At 47.7% G+C, this 24,216-nt stretch overlaps 1 protein-coding gene across 1 annotated transcript in view; it reads left to right on the forward strand.

Annotated features, from left to right (window-relative positions):
* The window catches only part of LOC144110506 (A disintegrin and metalloproteinase with thrombospondin motifs 18-like), a 156,778-nt gene that overhangs the window by 93,088 nt on the left and 39,474 nt on the right, over positions 1 to 24,216 (forward strand). The gene's annotated exons all lie outside the window — the stretch shown is intronic.

Below are 24,216 nucleotides of genomic sequence, written 5' to 3' on the forward strand. Positions count from 1 at the left end.
CGCCCCTCTTTCTGTTCTATCTCTCTTTCCTCTCCTTTCTAAGCGGCCACAGACCTAAAGGAGGATGCCGGGCTTGTAATGAACGCGCCGGTGCTGCCCTCTCTCTTCTGTCTCCGCTGTCCACACATAGCTTTTCCGCGCTGACTTCCGGAACAGCAGCACTATGTGTCGGTCGACCCGTTTCATTGTACGGCGCCGCACCCCAGCGCTGCAGCGTCGCCGGGTCTTTCCTGCGGCGGCTGCTGAGAGCCGCAGACCTTTTTTTTTTTTCGCGGATTCTTGCTTCCACTAACGTTTACTATAGTGCGGTCCGCACAGGTCCCCTTTTGTCTTTTTTCATTGCATTTTTTCTGCCTTTTTTTTTATGCGTGCCCAAAGCGGACTGCCAACATGCGACCCGCATGCACAGACACAGACGTACAGTCTCTGTCAAAATTATACAGCCCAAGCGTTTTGGCTTCCAAGCCGTGTAGCGAGGCTTTTAAGCACGTTTCACAGCCCTAAGCTTGGGAGGGTTGAGGGCCAAAGTTCCTCCCGCCTTCGCGAGAATAGAGTCCCTGAGTATGCAGGAGGCGCCGCGCTGCAGGGCTCAGAAGCAGACCCCTTGGCCTGTTTACTTTTGTAAAAGACTGTACGTCGTCATCGTGATCACAACCATCAGCCCACACGCTACATTCCCTGCAGGATAAAGAAACATCAGTAAAACTTCTTTCTAGGGCTAGTTGGTGCATTTTTTAACCAAGGAAAAGGAGCAGCGCTAAAGAATGCAACCACACAAGAAGAAAGGACAAGGCACAAGCGCTGACTGACAACTGAATTTTATTGAAGGAAGGCACGCCTTGAATAAGGCGAGCAACAGAGGTGAAGGGGAGGAGAGCGAACAATCTAGAAAGATAGCTTCAAGGCCAAGCAAGCATCAAGACATGAAAAAATCAAACGTTGGCTGCTTCTAAAAAGTTTGCCTCTGCTGCAAAAAGTGCTGCACATTTGGTTGCGCACGTAAGTGCAGAGGATGCGTGGCTCGTTTGGCTGAGACTAGGATTCTATGTAAGACTGCCGACAAGACTGCGCGTGTTAGCCTGGAAGCTTACTATATTAAGAGATATGGCGGCACTTGAATCAGCACTCCGTCATTATAACTTTTTGCGCGGCAAATGAAGCGGGTGAGCCCCTTTTCCCTCTAGGTTATATTAATAATATAAGATATAAAGTAATATTAAGAAACTATATGCGCCACTCGTCAGGCACACCTCACTAGCTCTCAATAAACGGCAGGTAGCGCCGGAGCTTTCCGTTGCGCGACCTTCTCTTTTCTGTTGCGAGGCTGAGGATACCGCAAACCACCCTCAGAAGGTCACCCACAAAGGTGTCGCTGTGAAGAGGTTCTCTGCGTCTGCATTCCACTGCTTGTTAAAAAAAAAAAACATGGTACCAGCGCAAGAGACAAGGACGAAGGGAGAAGACAACACGAACGCCGGACAACAAAGTATGTCGCTAACCGTAAACAGCTAGGCTAGTTGGTTGTTTGCATTATTATGGAACATGGTACCAGCGCAAGTACCCTTAGCATGGTGCCCTTAGCGACATACTTTCTAGTCGGCCGTTCGTGCTGTCTTCTCCCTTCGTCCTTGTCTCTTGCGCTGGTACCATGTTCCATAATAATGCAAACAACCAACTAGGCCAGCTGTCTACCCTTAGCGACTTGTTGAAAAAGTCCGATGTGTTCGAAATCGAGTGAAAAACTTTTATTGAACATTTGTGTAGTTCGGCGGCAGCAGGATCCGCGTCGTCTTCATATCGAAAAGAAACCCGACCCGGAATTGAAAAAAAAAATAACAAAAAAAAAATCAGCTAGCGACCCTGTCGCTCAAGCGGCACCTCACAACCACGAAGACGCTCTATCTGCACAAATTATTCTCAAATATACGTTCGAGACACTGAGCGTTGTCAATACCCCAAGGTCCAATGCACTTAATGACGCTGTATACCCTGGCTTTGCGTGTGCGATCGGCGTCCGTGTTTGTCGGAACTCTTTGCGGCGCAAAATCACAAGGAATTAATTGCGTATATCCCTCAGACGGAGTGCTGCTACAAAAGAAGGCAATAAACAAGCGGCCTAAAGACAGGCAATAACCGCGGGACAAGGCAATCGACTTGGCAGCGGCGTCGTCTGCTTAATTGCTTCTCGCAAAGCCTAGATGCCAGCGTCACGGATCCATCACTTTCCCCTACTTTTCTGCGCGCAGCAGAAGAAACAGTAAAAGCAGAAGACAAGGATAGACAGCTAGGCTCGGCAGCACCCTATAGTAGAGGACGGAAGCCAGCGAAAAAAAAAAAATCAGGGCAGCTGGTCAGACCAGAGCAAGTCGCCTCTACATTGAATCACGTTGTTGTTGCTCCTCCTGTGACTGGTGCTGGTATAATCTGCTTCATTATCTATGAGTTGCAGCCTCAAGTTTGTGTAGGAGCCTTTGTCATCCTTGTTTTTTAATCGAGTTTATGGTATACCTCTCGGTGCCATAAGCGAGACGCGAAGAAGTTTTTGTGGAAAAAGTTTTACAATATCGAAGAACGAACGAGCCAAAATAAAGCAGACGAAATTTCATGCGACCCTTGCGCCATCTGCTGCATGCACGAACAGTACAGAACAATTTTGTGCGTAACAAAATTTCGATGCAGACGAAGTATATGGAGGTGCAGGAGGGGAAATAGTAACAATATAACTTTGGCATGATGAAATGAAGCTAGAATAGCAACCACAATATAGTAAAAAAGAATAAGGTCAGAGCTGTAATTGCAACATAAGTAACAACCGGCGGTAAAAAGATCCTTCTGCATGATCTACCGTGCTATGTGACAGTGCCTTCAAGAGATTGGAACCTCACCTTCTGCCGTGCAACACTTAATTTAGTTACACACGCGGCAGAGGGCGTACGTAAAACGTAACTACGAATGTTCTGATAACGTAAGGAATGAGAAACTTTGAAATTGCTTGGCCACCTTGAATAGAAAGCTTACGCAAACAAAGTAACTATCTTGCGCACAGTCGTGGACAAAACATTGCGGGATGCGGATTCGGGGGAAAAAAATTATTTCAGCGTTGCCTCGCTAGCTAGTCAGTTGGTACTCACACTACCAGATGTGGCACGTATGCATCTGCGATTTTCATTGATCTGTTTTGTCTGGACGCGCAGAAGTAAATTTGTTTACAGCGAATCCGCATCTCGTAAACATTTCTCCATGACTGCACCTGTGGGAAGACTGCTCTGAACGCGCCTTTTAGGGTACACTCCTTGGATATGTTACTATGGAAGAGAGTAGTATTAGTGCACTGTGATTTCAAACCTCATTTTGAACTAAAATACTTGCTTGTGTGTGCGCGCGTATGTATGTATGTATGTATGTATGTATGTATGTATGTATGTATGTATGTATGTATGTATGTATGTATGTATGTATGTATGTATGTATGTATGTATGTATGTATGTATGTATGTATGTATGTATGTATGTATGTATGTATGTATGTATGTATGTATGTATGTATGTATGTATGTATGTATGTATGTATGTGTGTGTGTGTGTGTGTGTGTGTGTGTGTGTGTGTGTGTGTGTATGTATGTATGTATGTATGTATGTATGTATGTATGTATGTATGTATGTATGTATGTATGTATGTATGTATGTATGTATGTATGTATGTATGTATGTATGTATGTATGTATGTATGTATGTATGTATGTATGTATGTATGTATGTATGTATGTAAGTTTGCCGAGCTGTGCAGCGGAAGGGAGAGTCCCTACTAGGAAGGAGGCTCGGTGGTGGCTGCACCACATCACACATAGAGAGGAGGGTTGAGTGTGTCGAAGGTGTTGTATACAAGATCCCCCTTTCATGTGGTGGATGGTATGTTGGCCAGACTGGGCGATGTCTTAACGAACGCCTGAGGGAGCATCACAATTCTTTGGACAGGGCAGCCGGTTCGAATTTGACGCTGCACTGCAGGCAACGTAAGCACACGTGCGCCCCATTGCTTCATCAGACATCCGTCATCTTCAAACATAAAGATCAGATAGTAAGGGAACTAGTAGAGGCATATCATATTGACAAGGGGGGTGCAGCATGCATTAGCAAGCCCTCATTATCACTGGCTAACCGCGAAATCACCTTTTTGGAGCATGCATTTGTAGAAATGTAGATTTAAGATGTTCAGTGATGGCGCAGTGTTTCTTGAATATTTCTTTGTTCTGTTTAGTGTTTGGCGAGGACAGTATATGTACACATGTGCGTAATAAATCACCAGTTGAAAGACAGCGCTCGTGTCGTTGTGTTTGTTCCGTCCTCGTGTTTTTCCGCGCTATTTTACCATGGGTAAGTATATGTGTGCATATATGTATGTGCGTGTGTGCATGTATGTGTGTATCTGTGTTTAAAGACGACGGAAAAAACAAACTGCATGTGCGCTGCTGTCTGATGAACGAGGACAGTGCACAGACAGGCACTGCTGCGAGTGGCTGCTCTTTGTGCTGCGGCGTCCTCGTCGCCTCTCTCGGCTCGCATCCTTGTCAGGAAGGTCGCTCAGCCGGCATCCATCAGCTCCGCTAATCCGCCGTCGGCGCGCGCCCCGAGACGTCCGTGACGTAACGCTTCCCCGTCGGCCCATCGCGCGACTGAAGAAACATGACGCGACGCCTGCTTCGATGCTTTGCTGAAGTGCGCCTGTGCAAGACGGAGAAACAGCCTTGGCCCTTCGCGCGCTGCTAAACAGCGGTCGGAGGACGCCGAGGCTAAATAGATGCGATAGTCAAAGGTTTGGTTTGGTTTGGTTTGGTTTGGTTTGGTTTATGGGGGTTTAACGTCCCAATGCGACTCAGGCTATGAGAGACGCCGTAGTGAAGGGCTCCGGAAATTTCGACTACCTGGGGTTCTTTATCGTTCACTGACAACGCACAGCACACGGGCCTCTAGAATTTCGCCTCCATCGAAATTAGACCGCCGCGGCCGGGATAGTCAAAGGAAAGGGGAAATAGCTATCGCTGTTCAATTCGCTTCACATCAACTCACTTTGTTTCATTAATGGGTCACTATGCACAACTCCTTTCGGACTTTGACCCGCCGCGGTGGCTCAGTAGTTACGGCGCTCGGCTGCTGACCCGAAAGACGCGGGTTCGATCCCGGCCGCGGCGGACGAATTTCGATGGAGGCGAAATTCTAGAGGCCCGTGTGCTGTGCGATGTCAGTGCAGGTTAAAGAACCCCAGGTGGTCGAAATTCCCGGAGCCCTTCACTACGGCGTCTCTCATAGCCCGAGTCGCTTTGGGACGTTAAACCCCTACAAGCCAAACCAAAACCTTTCGGATTTCGAGCTCTGTAAAATTAAAATGTTGTGATTGTTATGGTTCATGGGGGCGTTTAACGTACCAACGCGACTCAGGCTATGAGGGACGCCGTAGTGAAGGGCTCCGGAAATTTCCACCACCTGGGGTTCTTTAACGCGCTCTGACGTCCGATAGCTGTGCTTTTCGTGACTCTCGTGTCGAAAAACGACAGAAGACGACGCGAAAGACGCTGTAATTGGGGATAAATCTGGAGTAAAATTTGGGACATGTTTGTCCCGCCAGTTCTTTTCGAATATGTAACGTTGCGATGACGCAGATTGTCGTCCACTTCCACGTTAAGCTTCGTTCTTGTGCGACAAAAAGGCAACAATGGTAGCAACGGACAGGTTACCCAATCATAATAGTCAGGCCTGTAGCCATCCATTTTCTGTAATAAATAAAAAACTTCACCTGACGTCGCCGCAGTGTATTACCCCCCTTATCCAGACGGTAGCCTAAATGCCTGTCTTTAACTTTGATGGAGCTGAAATGCAAAAGCACCCGCGCGCTGTACAATCTATACGGTCTGCACAAAAAAGAACATGGGTCGAAAATAATCCAGACCCATCCAGTACGGCGACCATGAATCCGCCTATATGAACATGAACATGAACTTTGAACACGAATCCGCCTATATGGGAGTAAAAGGTAACGGCTGGTCCTTAAGGGTAACGGAGTGGATTCCAAGAGAAGGCAACCGTAGCAGGGGGTGGCAGAAGGTTAGGCGGCCTTATGATATTAAGATGTTTGCGAGCGTAAGGCGACAGCAGCTGGCACAGGACAGGGTTAATTGGAGGGACATGGGAGAGGCCTTTGCCCTGCAGTGGGTGTAGTCTGGCTGATGATGATGAACCTCTCCTCTACTCCCTTTTGTGGAGTTGAATGTCTCCCTTTTATGAAAAGATGAGTGCTAGAGGACAGTTTACCCCCTTTTTACTCCTTTCTGCTTAGAGTGTAGTCCATATGCTTTGGGACGTTAAAGCTTACGTATCACGCTATACTATTTCAGCTCCTTCACAAAGGGTCGAAGAGCGCCGCCATTATTGACACATAGTTAAAGCACGAAGCTTCCGCATGTTCTCTCCACAATCCAAAAAAAGCACCTGCTCCGAAGGTAGCTGCTAAGGTGCATTCAAATAGCAATGGTGACGTCATTATAGGTGACGTAACGCGCCTAACGAGCGACGTGAGCGCAGTCCCCGCGGGGTACAAGACGACGCAATGCAAGGCCCTCGCGCGACACGTCTTCGCTTATGCAACGTACGCGTGTTAGACGCAGTTGCGCATGCGCGCGCGTGTGTGTGTCAGCGCGGAAGCGACTTGCAGTGCACGCGCTCGCGTATAGTTCGAAGCAGAGCGCGACCGATGACGGATGCCGCGGGTTCTCTCGCGCTTGGGCAATGTGGAGGGCAGGCCGCAGATGTAACACATCGCGCGGGAAAGGCTTATTCCGAAGGCGTCGACGCGTTGCGGTTGCCTGCTGGGCGGCTCCTTTATTTATTTTTCTTTTTTCTCTTTCTTTCTTTCGTTCTTTCTTTATTTTTCTCCTTCTCTCTTTCTTTTTCTTTTTTCTTTCTTTCTTTCTTTCTTTCGTTTTGCTGCCACAAGAGCGTCACGCGATATGGCGATTACGCACGCAAAGGCGAGGTAGGAACCGCAGCCAAGCTCGTCGACAGCGGAAATCCAGCGTCGGAAGTTCACGAAGCGCTAGAGGAGACAAAAAGATGACGACCCTCCTCCCGCGTGCCTTTACTTTTTTTTTGTCGCCGTCAGGGCGTGCGTGCTGCACAAAATATATAAATGTGCACCCTTTGAGCTTTGGCTTCAAAGCAGCCCAGTACGTCTGTTGTCGTTTTGAATATGCGAGCGGTGTTGGTAGTGCAGTCGCTCACTGCCGCCTCTCACCCGAGAGAGAAAATAAAAATTGGTCGGGGTTTAACGTAGTTTAACGTCGTAGACGTGCGAAAGCATCTAGGTGCTCATTCCTCAATTGGAGGGGACACATAAGCTCCGCCTTAAAGGGACACTGAGGAGAAATTGAAGTTGGCTTATATCGATAGAATAGCAGCTCCTGATCACAAAAACGCCACTCTTCCTGAAAACAAAGCTCTTGTAATGTAGAAAATAGCAAGAACCAAAATACAGGTGTCGCCGCCACAGGCCAATCTCGCAAGTACAAGCGTGATGACTTCCTAGGACAAGAGGCGCCACCTTGGAAGAATTTTCCTTACTTCATGGAAACCACGAATCTCTGAGGCTGGCAAAGGAAGGTTGCGCACCGCACCGCTAGCTGTCAGAAATCACGGAGTCTGCGTTTACGTCACGTACCACGTCACTCCGTTCTGAGACGTCATAAGAGTTGCCGTGGCGTCATAAGAGTTCCCTGAGTTTGAATCAGAGCGGCGGGAAAAACTTTTTCATCTTCGAATGCCGAACTATCAGATTTTGCTAGCAAAAAAAAAATGATGGAGTTCTCCTCAGTGTCCCTTTAAGAGTATGACGTGATACCTTGAGTGGGTTAATGCCCATGTATGCAGAATGGGTCGTTCTCTACTTAACATTCATAGATGGCAGCGAGTGGTCATACCACTACTAAAGCAGTGGTTAAGGGATGCGTCAATGCACTGGCAAGTGGCTGTTCCTGTCACAGCCACGGGTGGGAATTGTGCCACCCATGTTGCTCTCCCCGAGCAACCTCTCACGCAGCTCGCCTGAAGCTCCCCCGAGCTTAACCGAGTTTCTAGGCAACGGAAAAAGATCGTACGTACGTGCAGTCTTGGTCAAAAGTCTTATGGCCACAGCGTTCGGCTGCAGCGAAATCAATGACCCTAGAATGCTCCGTGTAGCGGATCATTCAAAACACAAGTCAAGCAGGAAGCTTCTCTACCGCAAAAAAAAAAAAACTTCTGCTAGCATTTCAAGGTCATTCGTTCTTTAATAGTGCCGTAATTGCTATTTTATGCGGCTTTTTTATGCGGCCTTTGGTCTTAAGACTTTTGACTAAGACTGTTCATACTGTGAACGTACGTACGGTGACAAGATTCTTGGCCGGTGTTGGCGCATGAGCGTATGAGTGTTTTCGCACAGAAATGGCGTCGTCTGCCAGCTTTTAGCTCCGACATAGCAGGTGCCAGACGGCAGAGATGCAGCATGAGCGTATGAGTGGTTTCGCACAAAAATGGCGTCGTCTGCCAGCTTTGAGCTTCGACATAGCAGGTGCCAGACGGCAGAGATGCAGCATGAGCGTATGAGTGTTTTCGCACAAAAATGGCGTCGTCTGCCAGCTTTCAGCTCCGACATAGCAGGTGCCAGACGGCAGAGATGCAGCATGAGCGTATGAGTGTTTTCGCACAAAAATGGCGTCGTCTGCCAGCTTTCAGCTCCGACATAGCAGGTGCCAGACGGCAGAGGTGCAGATGGGTTGTACTGACGTCATAGTTGCCGCCATGTTGGAGACCAGGAGCACACTGCAGAGCCGCGCGTTTACAAAATCATCTTACTACAACCGCTCCGACGCGCACTCTACAAGCTAGGCGTGGACCACCACCATGGCGCTCATGACGTCATGCGCAACGCGGCTACAGCGCAACAGAATTGAAACAGGAAAAAAATCGTTACAAACTGCGACCTATGTCCAAATGCTAAGGCTTTCATTTGGGATAGTTGGTTGTAGCTGTGAAACATATTGACTAGCGCATACACAGACAGGGACCGAAGTAAGAGTAAGCGTGTGTCCTGTCTCTAATAGCCCTGTCACACTAGCAAATTTAATGTCATTCCAATCGAAGGTCATTCGCTGCCTCGAATGTCATTCGGTGTCTTTCGGTGCTACACGGTAAAAAATAATGTCATTCGAAAATGATGGCAGTGACGATCAGTGAAAAAAAAGTAGAATTCCAACACATCAACGCGCATAAAATATGTTACAAACTGTCGTGTAGTGTTTCAAAAGCGGGTGAGAACATTTCTGTGCAATATTATGAGCTTAAAATATCATTTTTGGCCATTCTGCGGCACTTCAGCCATCAAAAACCAAGCCAAGTACAAAGTCAACCACAAAGCCGCGAAATGTAAACAAACAAAATGGCTGACACGGTGGCCCGCGGCGACGCGTGGATCGTGGAAATGACTTCTGAAAGGTGAAGTGCTCAGTGACATGTTTAAGTACTCCCGAGCTAAACGAACATGTAACGCCAACGAGCAAGAAACACGCAACCCAAAATGATCGGCTGTCGCGGGAAAGGCCCTGCTTCACGGCCGGCTGCTGCCGTTGGCTGCTGCTGGGACCGAGAGTAATAGCTATCCACGACAGCTACAAATGTGGAGAAGTTCGCACCAAAATTAACATTTTTTAGCAGAACTAAATAAATACAATTTCTAACTTTGACAGTGCGCACACAATTTTTTCGCGTCGCTTGTTTCTGCTGCGCGTGTGGTGCCCAGAGTACACATTCGGTTCGACATCGAATGCGAATGAGTTTCGTGAACTCATTCGATAGCGAATGTCATTCGAACCTAATGACATTAAATGTTCCCGTGTAGCAGCAGGTTAATCGCATTAGGTGCGAATGTCATTCGAAACGAATGACATTAAATTTGCTAGTGTGACAGGGGTATTACTCTTCTAGGTCCAAAAGAGTTCAATTTAGTCCCTCCTTGGAAGCCTGCCACACCTTGTAGAATTCCCTTAGACACATCGGATGATTGCTGGGGCTATATTCGCGTCAAAAAACAAGGTTCCTTCGCTTGATCGGACAATGGAAGGCCGTCGCCTTGTCACTCTAACTATGTTTCTTATTGCCCTGACGAGAGCAACACTCAGAACCTTCGACACTCGGAAAGCATGCAGATTACGTCCGATGACGAGTTAAAGGCGTCGACTAGCGACGGGCTATGAGGCGAGGCTGGATTACAGTCACTTCTTGCGTCAGACTGTATATAAGCCCCGTCCTGACCTCGGTGGGCGATACGGCGACCTTCGCTTGGCACTGTCCACAGCGAATAACCTTCACGGCGTATTTAAATTGTACGTTATAGTGTCTGTTTCGCGTCTTGCAGTTACGAGTTGATTGTGCACCCATACACCTCCTTCAGACCTGAGAAATGTACGTGCGGTTCGCCTGCGTTTTTTTCAAGTCTGGGTTTTCCCGTCGTCGTCGTCTCTCTCTCTCTCTCTCTGTCTCTCTCACACACACACACACACACACACACACACACACACACACACACACACACACACACACACACACACACACACACACACACACACACACACACACACACACACACACACACACACACACACACACACACACACACACACACACACTTTTGCGCACATCAAAAGTTTCAAGGCTGCAGGGTCTCCGTGTTGGCATTTAAGATGCCTATGAAGCTATCAAGGATCTCATAACTCAGAATAATACTTCTCCCACCACTTACAGAGATTAAGAGGCTCAGGGGTGTCGTAAATGACCGACTATACACGGCTCAAAAGCAGACCATGTGTCCTTGAACTTTAGGTGCGACCTGTAAATATGCACGCAGGATAATTACAGATGGCTATAATGATTCTTCTTAATAAAAATTGATTACCTGACTCCTTCCGGGTATGTTAAGGCTTGTTCAGTAGCAGAAGACCGATTTGTGGCTTAGAAATCTGAGTTTTAAAGTTTTCCCGGCGCTCAATTAAAAACCGTGACGTCTCCGCACCTAGGGGGACTGGTTGCTGCCGTTTTGAAGCGATGTAGCGTAGCCTCCGGTATCCGCGTCGCACATTTGCTGTGTATTTTTTTGTATATTCCAGCTTACAAAGGTTCGTTTCCGGTGAGAGCAGTCTCTTCCTGATTTGAATGTCGTAGTCTACCGGTACAGGCCAACTTATATTCGTCCTAAGAGTCGGTACCAAATGACATTGAAGACAAACTGAAGCGGGCCTCTCTCGATAGATAACCGCATTACGTATAACGACAAAGGCTCTAGTTTCACTGAAAGCGTAGCTTTTCTGGGGAAGCCACTGTCTTGTTGGGGACAGAAAAATTTTTCAAGCGGGGGGGAGGGGGAGATAGAGGGGGGCATGTAGCCAAGGCGACAGAGGGTCAGCTGGGGAGACGACATTAGGAAATTTACTGGGATACGGTTGCGCCGAGACCACATGGCAGTGTTGATTGGAGATTGGCTGCGTTTCGTTTTCATGGAGTTTAACGTCCCAAACCGATTCTGGCTATGAGGGACGTTGCAGTGCAGGGATCCGGATAGCTTCGACCACCTGGGGTTCTTTAACGTTCGCAAGCCTCCATCGAAATGCGACCGCCGTGGCCAGGATCTAACCCGTGTCTTTCGGGTGAGCAGCCGAGCGCCATAACCACTGAGCCACCGCGGCGGCTGTTGATTAGAAATCAATGGGGAATGCCTTTGTACTGCAGATGGCGTATTCTGGCCGGTGGACCTGGTCAAACAGTTTCTTATACAAACCTAACCAGAGGAAAAATTGGCGGCGCTGCGCTTCATCCGCCAAGGGCATGCCGGGAAGGCGAGGTTTCTTGACTGGCTTGACTATCGTTGGGCCGGAAACGTTAATTCAATCGTAAAAATGCAATTTTTCCCGAGGCGAACCTCAAAGGAACACTTTGGCAATTTTTATACGAAACTAATACCGAACATTCACAAACGCTGAGATCGGAGTACCTGTGATGACTATGATATACTACAGAACAGCATCATCACCGCCACCACCGCCAACAACAATCCAATTCAATCCGCTATACGAGCAAGGTTTCTTCCATCAACCTTCAGTTAGCTGTTTCATCTGGAGCAACAGTCGCTCCTTCCAATCAAAACTACCCCCCCCCCCCCCCCCGTCTCCCTTCCATTTCATCCGTTTTCGTTCGCTTCATACCCACTTTGTTACCCTAACATGCATATGACTGATCATAACCTTATACACTTATGACCTACGGCAGGAGCACGGAATAAGCTTATATATACATACTATCTAAACTCACTGCAGCGGCACCATCTGCTCACATCGTGTTACGTCCTCACAGACAACCTTACAACAGCGGAGATGTAGAAATCGCGCCTCGCTTGAAAAGCACTCTTCGAGCGAGTTGAGTCACCAGCGAAACCCCGTCCCGTACTCCCGACGAGTGAAAGCCACCCCCACCGACATCAAGGGGCATCGCCTGAGAGAAAGAACTAAAACGTTACACAGCCTCACCGTGTAACGGACACGCCGCGATAGAGAGCGAGCGGTGATTGACAGGCTGTAGCATGGCCCCCTCTGTCGGCGGCGGGGAACACCCGCGTCTGCCGCATCACAGACCTACGGGAGGACGTTTGCCAGATCACTGACGGCAGTCGGCGCCCTCCTAGACAGCTCGGCGCCGCCCTCTTGGGGTGACCTTCATCGTGGCGCCTGTCACTACGAGGTCAGGCTGACGTCGAGCGTGTCTTTAAGCACCCCGTGCATGTCTGCGTATGTCTGGTCATCGCGCTTGTAATGATTTCATTAAAACCATGCAGTGCTCGAAAAGCCTTGTCAGCTGCGACCAGCTGTTCAAGGGCGGAATACGAAACAGAAACGAATACGAAAGTCGAAAACGTTGGTGCAGCGATTTCCCTGCTAGTGTGAAGCGGTCGTTAGTCGTACACAGACCATGCATCGATCGCACATTGGTAATATGTTGGCCATACGTCTGTCAAATATTGGCCATACATTGGTGACCATACGGAGGCTACGAAAAAAAAAAGATTATACTCTCTCTTGAGCCTTTCCCTCTCTTCCAGGGTGCAGTTGTGTCGGCACGTTTTTGGCGTCGTTTACTGGTTTTGTAAACAGTTACTGCGGGTGTAATGATCACGATGTTATATCTTTTTTGAAGGGGGCTGGTTGGCCGTTCATAATACATAGGGGTACGCTAACTTCGGGGCAGACAACAATTGTCTGAGCTTGTCTGCGATTGTGTCTCACGGTGCATTCTTTGTGTTGTATGTTCCGAAGTTCGCGCACCCCTATGTAATTAAATATTTTTTGTAGCGCAAGGATAACTACGGCCAAAAAGCGCCAGCCAGGGTTTTAATATGCTTCCACTGTAGTAAATTAATAACAAGCAGAACAAACTGTACGGCGGCAGTCCCGATACCGTGTTCTGCACCATGTCTAATACTTCTTTAGCAATAAATATTCGCGAGGGCTTTATAATTTTCTTCGCGGCCTCATGGCCATAAGCGGGCAGATTATTTTTCGCTATTTTCTTGATTTTATTTATCATAGTAACATAATGCAAATAATAAAAAAACTGCAAGAACCAAATAAAACCATCCGTGATGCTATCCTGCTTCACCTCAACACTTCAGCAGTGACGGCAGGAGGCATAACAGTACGATGTTATTTCAGCACTAAACATCTTGTGGCGTTAGTCAATGCACACCAGCAAAATAAATGTGCAAATATTTCTCTGCACCGTGCACAGTGAAGTACTGCCACTGCAACGTATGAACTACTTTGTGCTGATCATTCTGTCGCTTGAAAACTTCACAATCTTGAAGTCATAATCTCTGTTCTGCCATTTATTTCCTTGGTTATTTTTTCTCCTCCTCCTCTCTAGTTGACTTAATATTTAATTAAAAGAGTCTTTCGTCGGCGGGAAGGCTTGGCAACTAGGCGGACGCTTCACATCACCGGCTATTTCCACGAGCTAATCATTAACGCGCTATTCACTTGCAAACATCTGTCTGAATTCTCAACTCACGATCGAAGCCTTGCTGATGCAGAGGATGCAGCATACATACTACTGCACACTTCTATAGTGGAGTGGGAGAGAGTACTGGCACACTAGCGCTGCTGTGGGGCGCGACAGAGAGAGGGATCCGTGCTCGCGACCTCTGCCAGTCGTGCAGTTGGGCGTTAGCAGAGACGGGCGGTTGCTGCAACCACCGTGAAGACAGCGGGGACACGTCATGCGCGCAGAAGGAAAGCCTTCGCACGTATTCATTCTTACTACTCATTTATTTGTTTCTTAACTTTTTGTCTTGACGTTCTCGTCTCCAGTCACGCAGTCGGGGGCCAGCGTTGAGGACTCACGAGCTTATAATCGCGCCCTCGAAGTCAATGGCGAGAAAAGCGGAACTGATGAGAAAATAAGAAAGGAACGGCAAGGTCACTCAAGGTCACTCGTGTTGGGGCGAAATGATAATCGTGGTCCTCCCGAAGATAATAATAATAATTGGTTTTTTTGAGGAAAGGAAATGGCGCAGTATCTGTCTCATATATCGTTGGACACCTGAACCGCGCCGTAAGGGAAGGGATAAAGGAAAGAGTGAAATAAGAAAGGAAGAGAGAGGTGCCGTAGTGGAGGGCTCCGGAATAATTTCGACCACCTGGGGATCCTCCCGAAGAAGCGTGTCTATCTCTTGCAATAACCCGACCGTGGCGGCTGCGTTTTTATGGAGGAAAAACGCTAAGGCGCCCGTGTGCTGTGCGATGTCAGTGCACGTTAAAGATCCCCAGGTGGTCGAAATTATTCCGGAGCCCTCCACTACGGCACCTCTTTCTCACTTTCTTCTTTCACTCCCTCCTTTATCCCTTCCCTTACGGCGCGGTTAAGGTGTCCAACTATATACGAGACAGATACTGCGCCATTTCCTTTCCCCAAAATTCGACTATTATTATTATATCTTGCAATTGAGGGGCGCATTGGGGGAGCGGGATTCAAGACTGGCTTGATTTACATTTCTTGATTTGCCATGCAAAGCTAGAAGGATATGTGTTACACGTTAATAGAACCTGCAGACCGTTGTCGGGAGTAAGTTGACGGCGCGTGGCCTTCGTCAGAACAGCATCTCGCAAAATGATCACAAGCAAGTTATGAGTCTATGTAAGCGGTTAAGATGTCGTCGCGTTCTCACCTACATGAAACCCACTAGTTCTACGGAGTGTGTAAAAAAAAAACGCCAATGTTAACTTAGTCACTGTGCTACCACTGTCACGTCTACTCCCTGGGAAGCAAACAAACAAACGAACTTTGTAGCTTTTTTCGTATTCTTGTCTCAAGTGCAACAAGGGACATTTAGTGAGAGCCGCAATGCGTTCCCATCCTATTTGCGAACACTCTAAGTAATTTTGGCAAGGCGCACAGCTGTTTATGTCGGCAGTATACAAACGAATGCAAACACGCCGACGCCACGGTCTAACTTACACAGATGCAACAGTACCGGTAGCTGTTTCCACATCACGAGCCTCGCGCGATCTAAATACGGATTCCGGGAAGGAACTTGTTTTCGCGAGCAATGAAAACTTCTTTTTCGGTGCCAAAAACAAACTCGATCGCTCAGTTGGCCTGACGCTTCTTGAGCTGGCACTTCTCCCTTTAACTTTATTCATTTGGCATCTCGTAAATAGCCCGCACACGGCTCGTTATCAGGCGAGCGCAATCTTCAAAGGGGAGCTCGGAATTAAGCGCCCAGGCTGGCCCGGGTTCAAGTCTTAAGCGGGTGACGAAAACGCCTGAGAGAAAAAAAATACAGAGGGAAGTTTCGACCGCTCCTTGCCAGGTGCACGCAGTCGTGGCGACAATTTTTTCACGTATAAAATACATAATGAACGTGACTTCCTCATCAAGATGCTGTGCCCTGCGAATACACTCCTGTTTTTATGTCTAGTGATGTACTGTTATCCAGTTCCGTCGAGATACGGATTCAGTTGAATAAGGTTTTTTTGTGTGTGGAATGCCCTTCAAAATTCACTGCTGCTCGTTGTGGGATATTGCGGAAGCAAAGATAAGGGCGCGTGTAATTGCCAAATTCTGCTCACGGCCTGCAGAATACGTCGGGCTGTGCTTAGGAAATACACTGTAGCCCAACTATAGACACGGCCTAATTAATTTTTTCTTGTTTTTTAGCTCTGTTACGTTCACGCTCTCAGCGTATAGTATAGTTAATGCTCAAGATTCTCTTTACCTTGGGCCTGGACAGTTATAGGAATAAGGTAATTTATTTCAGAACACAAATCCGGTGTTCGAAATGTGCTCCGCCTGCTGCACCAGGATGAGCTGGACCTGTTCACGAGAAGAAGCCAGCCAGGTATGCCAGGAGAGGAGAGGCGGTGAGGGAGGAAGGGAGGGGGGAAGGAGGGGACTGAAGAGGGGCAGGACAACAATAATAATAATAATAATAATAATAATAATAATAATAATAATAATAATAATAATAATAATAATAATAATAATAATAATAATAATAATAATAATAATAATAATAATAATAATAATAATAATAATAACTGGTTTTCGGGAAAAGGAAATGGCGCAGTATCTGTCTCATATATCGGCGGACACCTGAACCGCGCCATAAGGGAAGGGATAAAGGAAGGATTGAAAGAAGGTAGGAAGAAAGAGGTGCCGTAGTGGAGGGCCCCGGAATAATTTCGACCACCTGGGGATCTTTAACGTGCACTGACATCGCACAGCACACTATCTCACTGAGCGTTCTTTCTCCATAAAAACGCAGCCGCCGCGGTCGGGTTCGGCTGCGTTTTTATGGAGGAAAAACGCTAAGTAAGACAGTGTGCTGGGTCGTCATAGAGTCCAGGGCAGCTGGGGCAGGAGGGGTCAGAGCGGATAAAGTTTTTCTAGTATAATGAGTGTTTTTGCCTAAATTTTCTGAAGTGTATAAGTCTAGGGAATAGATAGACGCAGTTAAGGAACAGAGCCAGTGGCCAGCTCCTGCCTGAAATGGGGATATAGGACTGGGAGATGGCTTTTTGACACGAGGCCCTCGTCACATATTGCCTGTCGGGACCAGTGTATCGCTGGGGCCATGTTAAACGTCTCGCGGGCGAACTGATTACACAGCTGATTCCCAGCAATCCCTGAATGCGCGCGGATCCACCTTAATGTGACTATGCGAGGTTACAGGTCCAGAAGTGCCAAATCTTAGTCAGTCATAGTATATCCGAGAGTATATAGTTGGCTTTTGAAACGCAAGGAGGACGTTTTGGAAGTCAACGTACTCAAGTACCGCTGGGTTGGAAGAAGATGTGCGAATTCCTGAACAGCATGCACAATCGTCCCCGCCGCAGTGGCTCAGTGGTTAGGGCGCTCGACTTCTGATCCGGAGTTCCCGGGTTCGAACCCGACCGCGGCGGCTGCGTTTTTATGCAGGCAAAACGCTAAGGCGCCCGTGTGCTGTGCGACGTCAGTGCACGTTAAAGATCCCCAGGTGGTCGAAATTATTCCGGAGCCCTCCACTACGGCACCTCTCTCTTCCTTTACTCTTTCACTCCCTCCTTTATCCCTTCCCTTACGGCGTGGTTGAAGTGTCCGCCGATATATGAGACAGATACTGCGCTATTTCCTTTCCCCGAGAATCTATTATTATTATTATTATTATCATGCACAATCGAGAGGGTCTCCAAGATGGTACTGTCCGGCGGGTCTGCGTACGGACCGTTGGTAGAGCAGAGAGGGTATGAAGAAAAGAGGGACTGTATGAACCGAGTTGCTGCTATCAGAGATCCGCGTATGGAGGCGCGGGTGCGTTCTACAGTGTGACTGTGTGGAGGCGCGGAGTGATAGGAAGCTTGGGCAAGCCTGCGTCCTGGATGTAGAATCGGAGACACGTTGCAGGCAATGGGTGTCATGAGGAGGTTGGAGGCACGCGGGAGGCTGCGGGCCCGAAGGGCGATTGGCATGGGAGCGATGCGATCTGAGAGAGAATCCGTCTGGGTTCGTGTGTGAAGGATCCGCAAGCGCGCCTAGGTATATGATGTGAATGCATAATCTAAGTTAACTTAGGTCACGAGGGAAGGAAAGATCCCGGCAACTGACTCAATGTGTCGCTCTGGAATTCATTTTAGCAAACACGAAAAAGCGCGCCGCGGTGGCTCAGAGGTTATAGCGCTCGGCTACTGATCCGGAGTTCCCGGGTTCGAACCCGACCGCGGCGGCTGCGTTTCGATGGAGGCGAAACGCTATGGCGGCCGTGTAATACTACACGGGTATTACCACACACTGTAATACTACACGCTCTAGTACACGTAGTAGTATTACACGCACTAGTACCACACGCTATAGTTCTAAACGCTCTGGTACTACACGCTGTAGTACCACGCCTTTAGTACCACATGCTCTAATACTACACGTTCTAGTACCACAGGTTCCAGTACACGTAGTGGCACTACATGCACTAGTACTACACGGTCTAGTACCACACTATCGTACCGCACGTTCTAGTACACGTAGTACTACTACACGCACTAGTACTACACGGTCTAGTATCACACTCTTTAGTGCCAGGCGCTCTAATACTATACACGCTCTAGTACCTCACACTCTGTACCAGACGCTCTAATACCACACGCTCTAGTGCCACGGGCCCTATAGCCCCATGTGCACTAGCCGCCCTACGTACCTTAGGATATCGCTCTTGAAAAAAAAACACTGTAAACGCGCGAATGCAGTGGAATTCAAGACGGCGTGCACTACATACGAGATGGTGGTCAGTCAACAGGCGGGCGCTGTTCGGCGTACAAGAGTAGTAGTAAGTGGTTTTATTAAAATAATAACAAAAAGGAAGGAAAAGATTTTTGCTAGCCCCGGTATCTGCTGTCGATACTGCAGCACCTGAGCTGGGGCAGCAGAAATAAAGGATAGCAGGCAGAATGGAGAAATGAAATGAAAGATGTGAGGGGACAGGAAGAGAGGATAGGGGGAGAGGTAATATACACAAAACTATTTACACAATAAGAAATGTGTTCAGGTTGTGCTCGTGATTAGTTCATGATGGAGCAACGTACAAGAGAGGCCGGGCAAATTGTCCCGCGTTAAACGGGGCACGTGCGCGGTCGACTCCACGTGGTTTGCGAAACTGGGTGACGCGCGCCGATTATCTTCCGGCAGCGCGTCAGCTCCGTTTAACGGGCTCCGCGCTTCTTTCTGTTAGCGCTTATACGCGTTTAGAAGAATGGGGAAAGTGGTACGAGGGAAAGAGGCCAACCCAAAAGGGGTGTCACAGGGCTGACGTAAAACGCATTCATCACAACGGCGTTTGCGGGACCGCGACGTGAAGAGGGAAAAAAAGAAACGTACCGTAATTTCCGCACTACAGTCCGCGGACTATATACATGCTAAAAAGCTGAAATTTTGCGTCATGCGGACGAGCTATGAGTGCGGACTGTACATGATTTTATTTTTTCAATCGTTTGTCAAAGGCGGAGAAGCCTACCGGTTGCTATGAAAGAAAAAAAAAAACGTGCTCCGAATGGGCGCTTACGACATGTTACCGTGCAAAATAACAGCAAAATCGGCACCGATATGCAATCAACTTCGATATGCAAGCAAATGCTGTCGCGTTAGCGAAGAGTGGCTGCTTTTCAGTGCTTGTATCTGTGGGCACATTTGTGAGCACGTTCCGATGGGCTCTAGGACTGTAATAAGTGCGGTCTAATAAAACGCGGTTTTACTTTTTACAATAAAATGCTTTCTTACCCATTGTACGCTGCTCGCGGACAATCTAAAAAACTTATTTTCAGCCGAAATTTCTCCCTGCGGACTATACACCCGGTGCGGACTACAGACCTGAAATTACGGTATATGATCCTGCTTAAACTGCTGCGGGACGAACCTTCTGTCTTCGTCTGCTGAGCAGAACTAAGCCGTCCAACTTTACTATAGAATATATGAGAAGCAAGTTCAGCTTTCTTGGACACCCCTTTTAACAGTGAAACAACTGTGGAATATTGTAAACTGTTATGAACAGACGTACAGACTGGTGGGCGAGTTGCTGTTGCATTGCAGACCACGTACAAATGCACACGAACGAAGACAGAGGAAGACACAGACAACACAAGCGCTCACTTCCATCTAATCGCTTATTTACACCAATGCGTGATATATACATCTTCCCTTATGACGTCATCCACCTGAAAAAGCCGACATCAGGTGGCCGCACTTAGAAACACTGATTCTTTGAAAGTCATTGAAATGGATGGTGCACTGACACAAGATGCACCCACTTTTCTAATCAAATCTGCTTCAGTTATCGCCCTTACATATATCTAGCATCCTGCACGCTTCCAACAAAGGTTTACAAGGCTTTTAATTATTTATTTCACAGTACACAGAAAGGTTCCCGTCCCTGTAATTGCCGACTTCCTCCTGTGCTTCATTAATCTTTCATTTAGACACCTTCCGGTTTAACCGATGTAACTGCGTCCGCAAGACCAGCGAATTTCATACACCGCTTTTGTTGCATGAGCGCTTGTGTTGTCTACGTTTTTCGCTGTCTTCGTTCGTGTGAGCTCGTGTACGTCGTCTGCAACGTTATCAACATATTCATGGGTATCGTTTAAATTTCCGATGCGCAGCAAAATTTGCTTTTAAAGATTGACCTGCTCTTGCACCGAGTAATTAAGACTGCCATATAGGAAACCAATGAGGTGCGATTTTGTCAATAATCGCGAGGCAAGTGTGGAGTTTTGTAAAATGCGGTTATGAACACATCAATGGGAATGGTCTGAAATAAACAGCAGAAAACTACAAACGTTTCGACGAGGGATTTGCGGTTATTAGGATTGTTATGGTGCAATCTTACGACATATGCGAAGAAATTACGTCCATATGCAACTTTTGACTGAAAGAATGCGCTCGTCCAGAATCAATGGGTATCACTACCTTATTGAATGAGAAGAGAGGAGTTTCTTGGAGTCAATGGTGATTAAACTGTCGCTGCAATTTCCAGGTGTAGTGTATAGCGTGACTAGAAGAGTATTTACGGAGAAGCCTTAAAAATGCAGGGTAAGAACGTAAGAAAGTCGGGAGGGGGGGGTGGGGGGGGGGCAGTGGCTTTCATTACATCTTTAATACTTTTTTCGTAGTAAGAAGGCGATCATTGTGGTCATTCATCGGAAAAGGTCTTGCTCAGTGAAGTGAGGGGTATCGCGTCCTGCTCCTAAATCCACGACCGCGACGCTACTTTCAAGCCGCGCAATTTTGTTGTTAGTTACTTATTTATATTTCCGTTAAAGGTAACAGAATAGACACAGTACATAACCTCATAAGCTTTGGAGCTCCCTTCTTGATCACTTCGATGCGAGCTAGCAGACAGCAGTTCGGTCTCTTAGCAAGGGAAACATCAATCGTTCCGTACCTTCGCTTCACGAGTATAGAGGGTAGCTACCACGAAGAAACGATAGCAGCGACAAAGAAGGAAAGAACGACAGACGGGGAGAAGTCGTGATGAAAAACTGCGTGCAGACCGGTAAAAGCATGGACGGTTCAGCGGAGCGAAAACATGAACATGGATGGGAGCGACAGGATCCTGACGTGCGAGCTGGCGATCTCAATAATAATAATAATAATAATAATAATAATAATAATAATAATAATAATAATAATAATAATAATAATAATAATAATTGGTTTTGGGGGGAAGGAGATGGCGCAGTATCTGTCTCATATATCGTTGGACACCTGAACCGCGCCGTAAGGGAAGGGATAAAGGAGGGAGTGAAAGAAGAAAGGAAGAAGAGGTGCCGTAGTGGAGGGCTCCGGAATAATTTCGACCACCTGGGGATCTTTAACGTGCACTGACATCGCACAGCACACGGGCGCCTTATCGTTTTTCCTCCATAAAAAGGCAGCCGCCGTGGTCGGGTTCGAACCCGGGAACTCCGGATCAGTAGCCGAGCGCCCTAACCACTGAGCCACCGCGGCGGGTGCCAAGAATATCGGGAGTACGGAATCGAGGAGCACATAAACTTTTCGTTCATTTCTCGTTCTGGGCAAAAGCTCGATCTGAAAGCACCACTACGCATTGAGGAAAGCGAAACACGCATGCTGTATACCGGTGTCTTGAAAGTTTGTCAGCTTAGACAGAGAAGGCAAATATCACTTTTTTTACAGTGGTATTCATCACAGAGGGAAATCAGTCGCACAGTGATTTTCAACAGGAAATTATTTTAGAGAAATTAAAAGAAAAATCAGTCGCGTAGACTAGGCCGCTGGGATCCGAACCCACGACCTGAGCATGTAGAGGGAATGTCTGCTATAAGCTACGGCGACGGCCCGGTCGTCTTCTGGTAACGTTCCCCTATGCTTTCCTTGGTTTGAGTGACTCCAGGCCTCTTCCGCGTAGACATAAACACAGAGTCTGTATAAGAGTTGTTTTCTTGATATTACACTGCATATCTCCGACCGTGACGTAGAGAGTTAATAGACGTTTTTTAGCATACCGGAGACGTACTACCGGAGACGTATACCCGTTTACCGGACCCCTCTTGCGCATGCGCGATGGCAATGTTGGGGTGAGGAGGAGCCACTGCGCATCGCATGAGGGGGTTCGGTAAACCGGTATACGTCTCCGGTAGTACGTCTCCGGTATGCTAAAAACGTCTATTAAAGGCTCAAATCTGACGAACTAAAAGTCGAGGAGCTTAATGCACAGTCTAAGCCGAAAATCAGCAACTGTCGCAAAGCAACTTGTGACACATATTCTTCGGGTACAGATGACTCTCATTAATAAAAGCTTAGTACTTCTACCGTTTTCCCACTCTGGTTTGGTTTGCGAGCGACCCACGACGCAACGTCACGATGTAGCAGTCTCAATGCCCGGCGGCGATCTGAAAACGCGAATTCCTGTATACGCGTATACAAAACTAAGCGAAGATCCCCTCCCGTAAATCGGCTAACGGCCACCACGCGAGATTCCTCGACTGCGTCCAGAAGCCTTCTTCCGCAAACTCCTTTCCGGTGCGTATATCGCGGTAATGGTCACGGCTGCGACTCGGCAGACCCTGGCCACGCCTTCGCGCTTTTCATTACGCGCCGGACCAAGTCGGTAATCGTGCGCGGTGGCCCTAACGTTCCGGTCGCACGCGGCGTGCGCGCTGTCGTCGCTTCTGGGTGGCGGTATAAACGAGCGCCGTTCCGTGACTCGGTCGTATCACTGTCCGGGCGGCGGTCGCATTCGCACGCGTTTGCATTTCTCCCCGGCATTGTTGGGAGAAGGGGCCGCACGCACGACTTCGATTCAAACCACACCGCGCGGCGGGTTCCTGTGATTCGGCACTTTTTCGGCGGAAATGTCTCGTTAGGTGGGGGAACGAGGTCATGCAGTGTTGTTTTTTTACCTGTTTGTCTTTTAGCTATTCAACGAAACTACTGTACATTGGTACTAAGCCTGTTATACATAGTGGCACAGGCAGGAGCCTATTGGTTTACATTCTTTTTATGGCAGCTCCACCATACTATATGTCCATTGGTACTAAGCCTGTTATACGTAGTGGCACAGGCAGGAGCCTATTGGTTTACATTATTTTTATGGCAGCTCCACCATACTATATGTCCATTGGTACTAAGCCTGTTATACGTAGTGGCACAGGCAGGAGCCTATTGGTTTACATTCTTTTTCTGGCCGCCCCAGCATGCTTTTTGTCCATTGGTACTTTATCGTGTAGTGTTGTTTTTGTCCATTTGTCTTTTCGTTATTAAACGAAACTACCGCTCATTGCTACTTTTACGAGGGTTTATAGCGATAACTAACGTTTCACGTTTCTCGTAAAGTTCCGTATACTGACGTCTCTAATGTCCCTGTCACACGGCATTCCTCGAAGGCTTTTCCAGCACACACCTCTGCTCACCAAAGGACCGAAAGTTCAAAGCAGCAGGGACGCAGCTAGACGTTACAGCCCAAAAGTGAAACAGTCGTTGAGGCTTAGCACCAGCTGCTGTGCTAGATGCGGCTGGAGTGAGTGTTTTAAAATTGGAATGGAAAATTCTGTTCATTCGTTGGGCTCAGATAATTTTTTTTATTCTAATTGCTTCCCTAAGAGAACTGCA

Source organism: Amblyomma americanum, chromosome 11 (genome assembly GCF_052857255.1).
Source record: "Amblyomma americanum isolate KBUSLIRL-KWMA chromosome 11, ASM5285725v1, whole genome shotgun sequence".
NCBI classification, from domain to species: domain Eukaryota; kingdom Metazoa; phylum Arthropoda; class Arachnida; order Ixodida; family Ixodidae; genus Amblyomma; species Amblyomma americanum.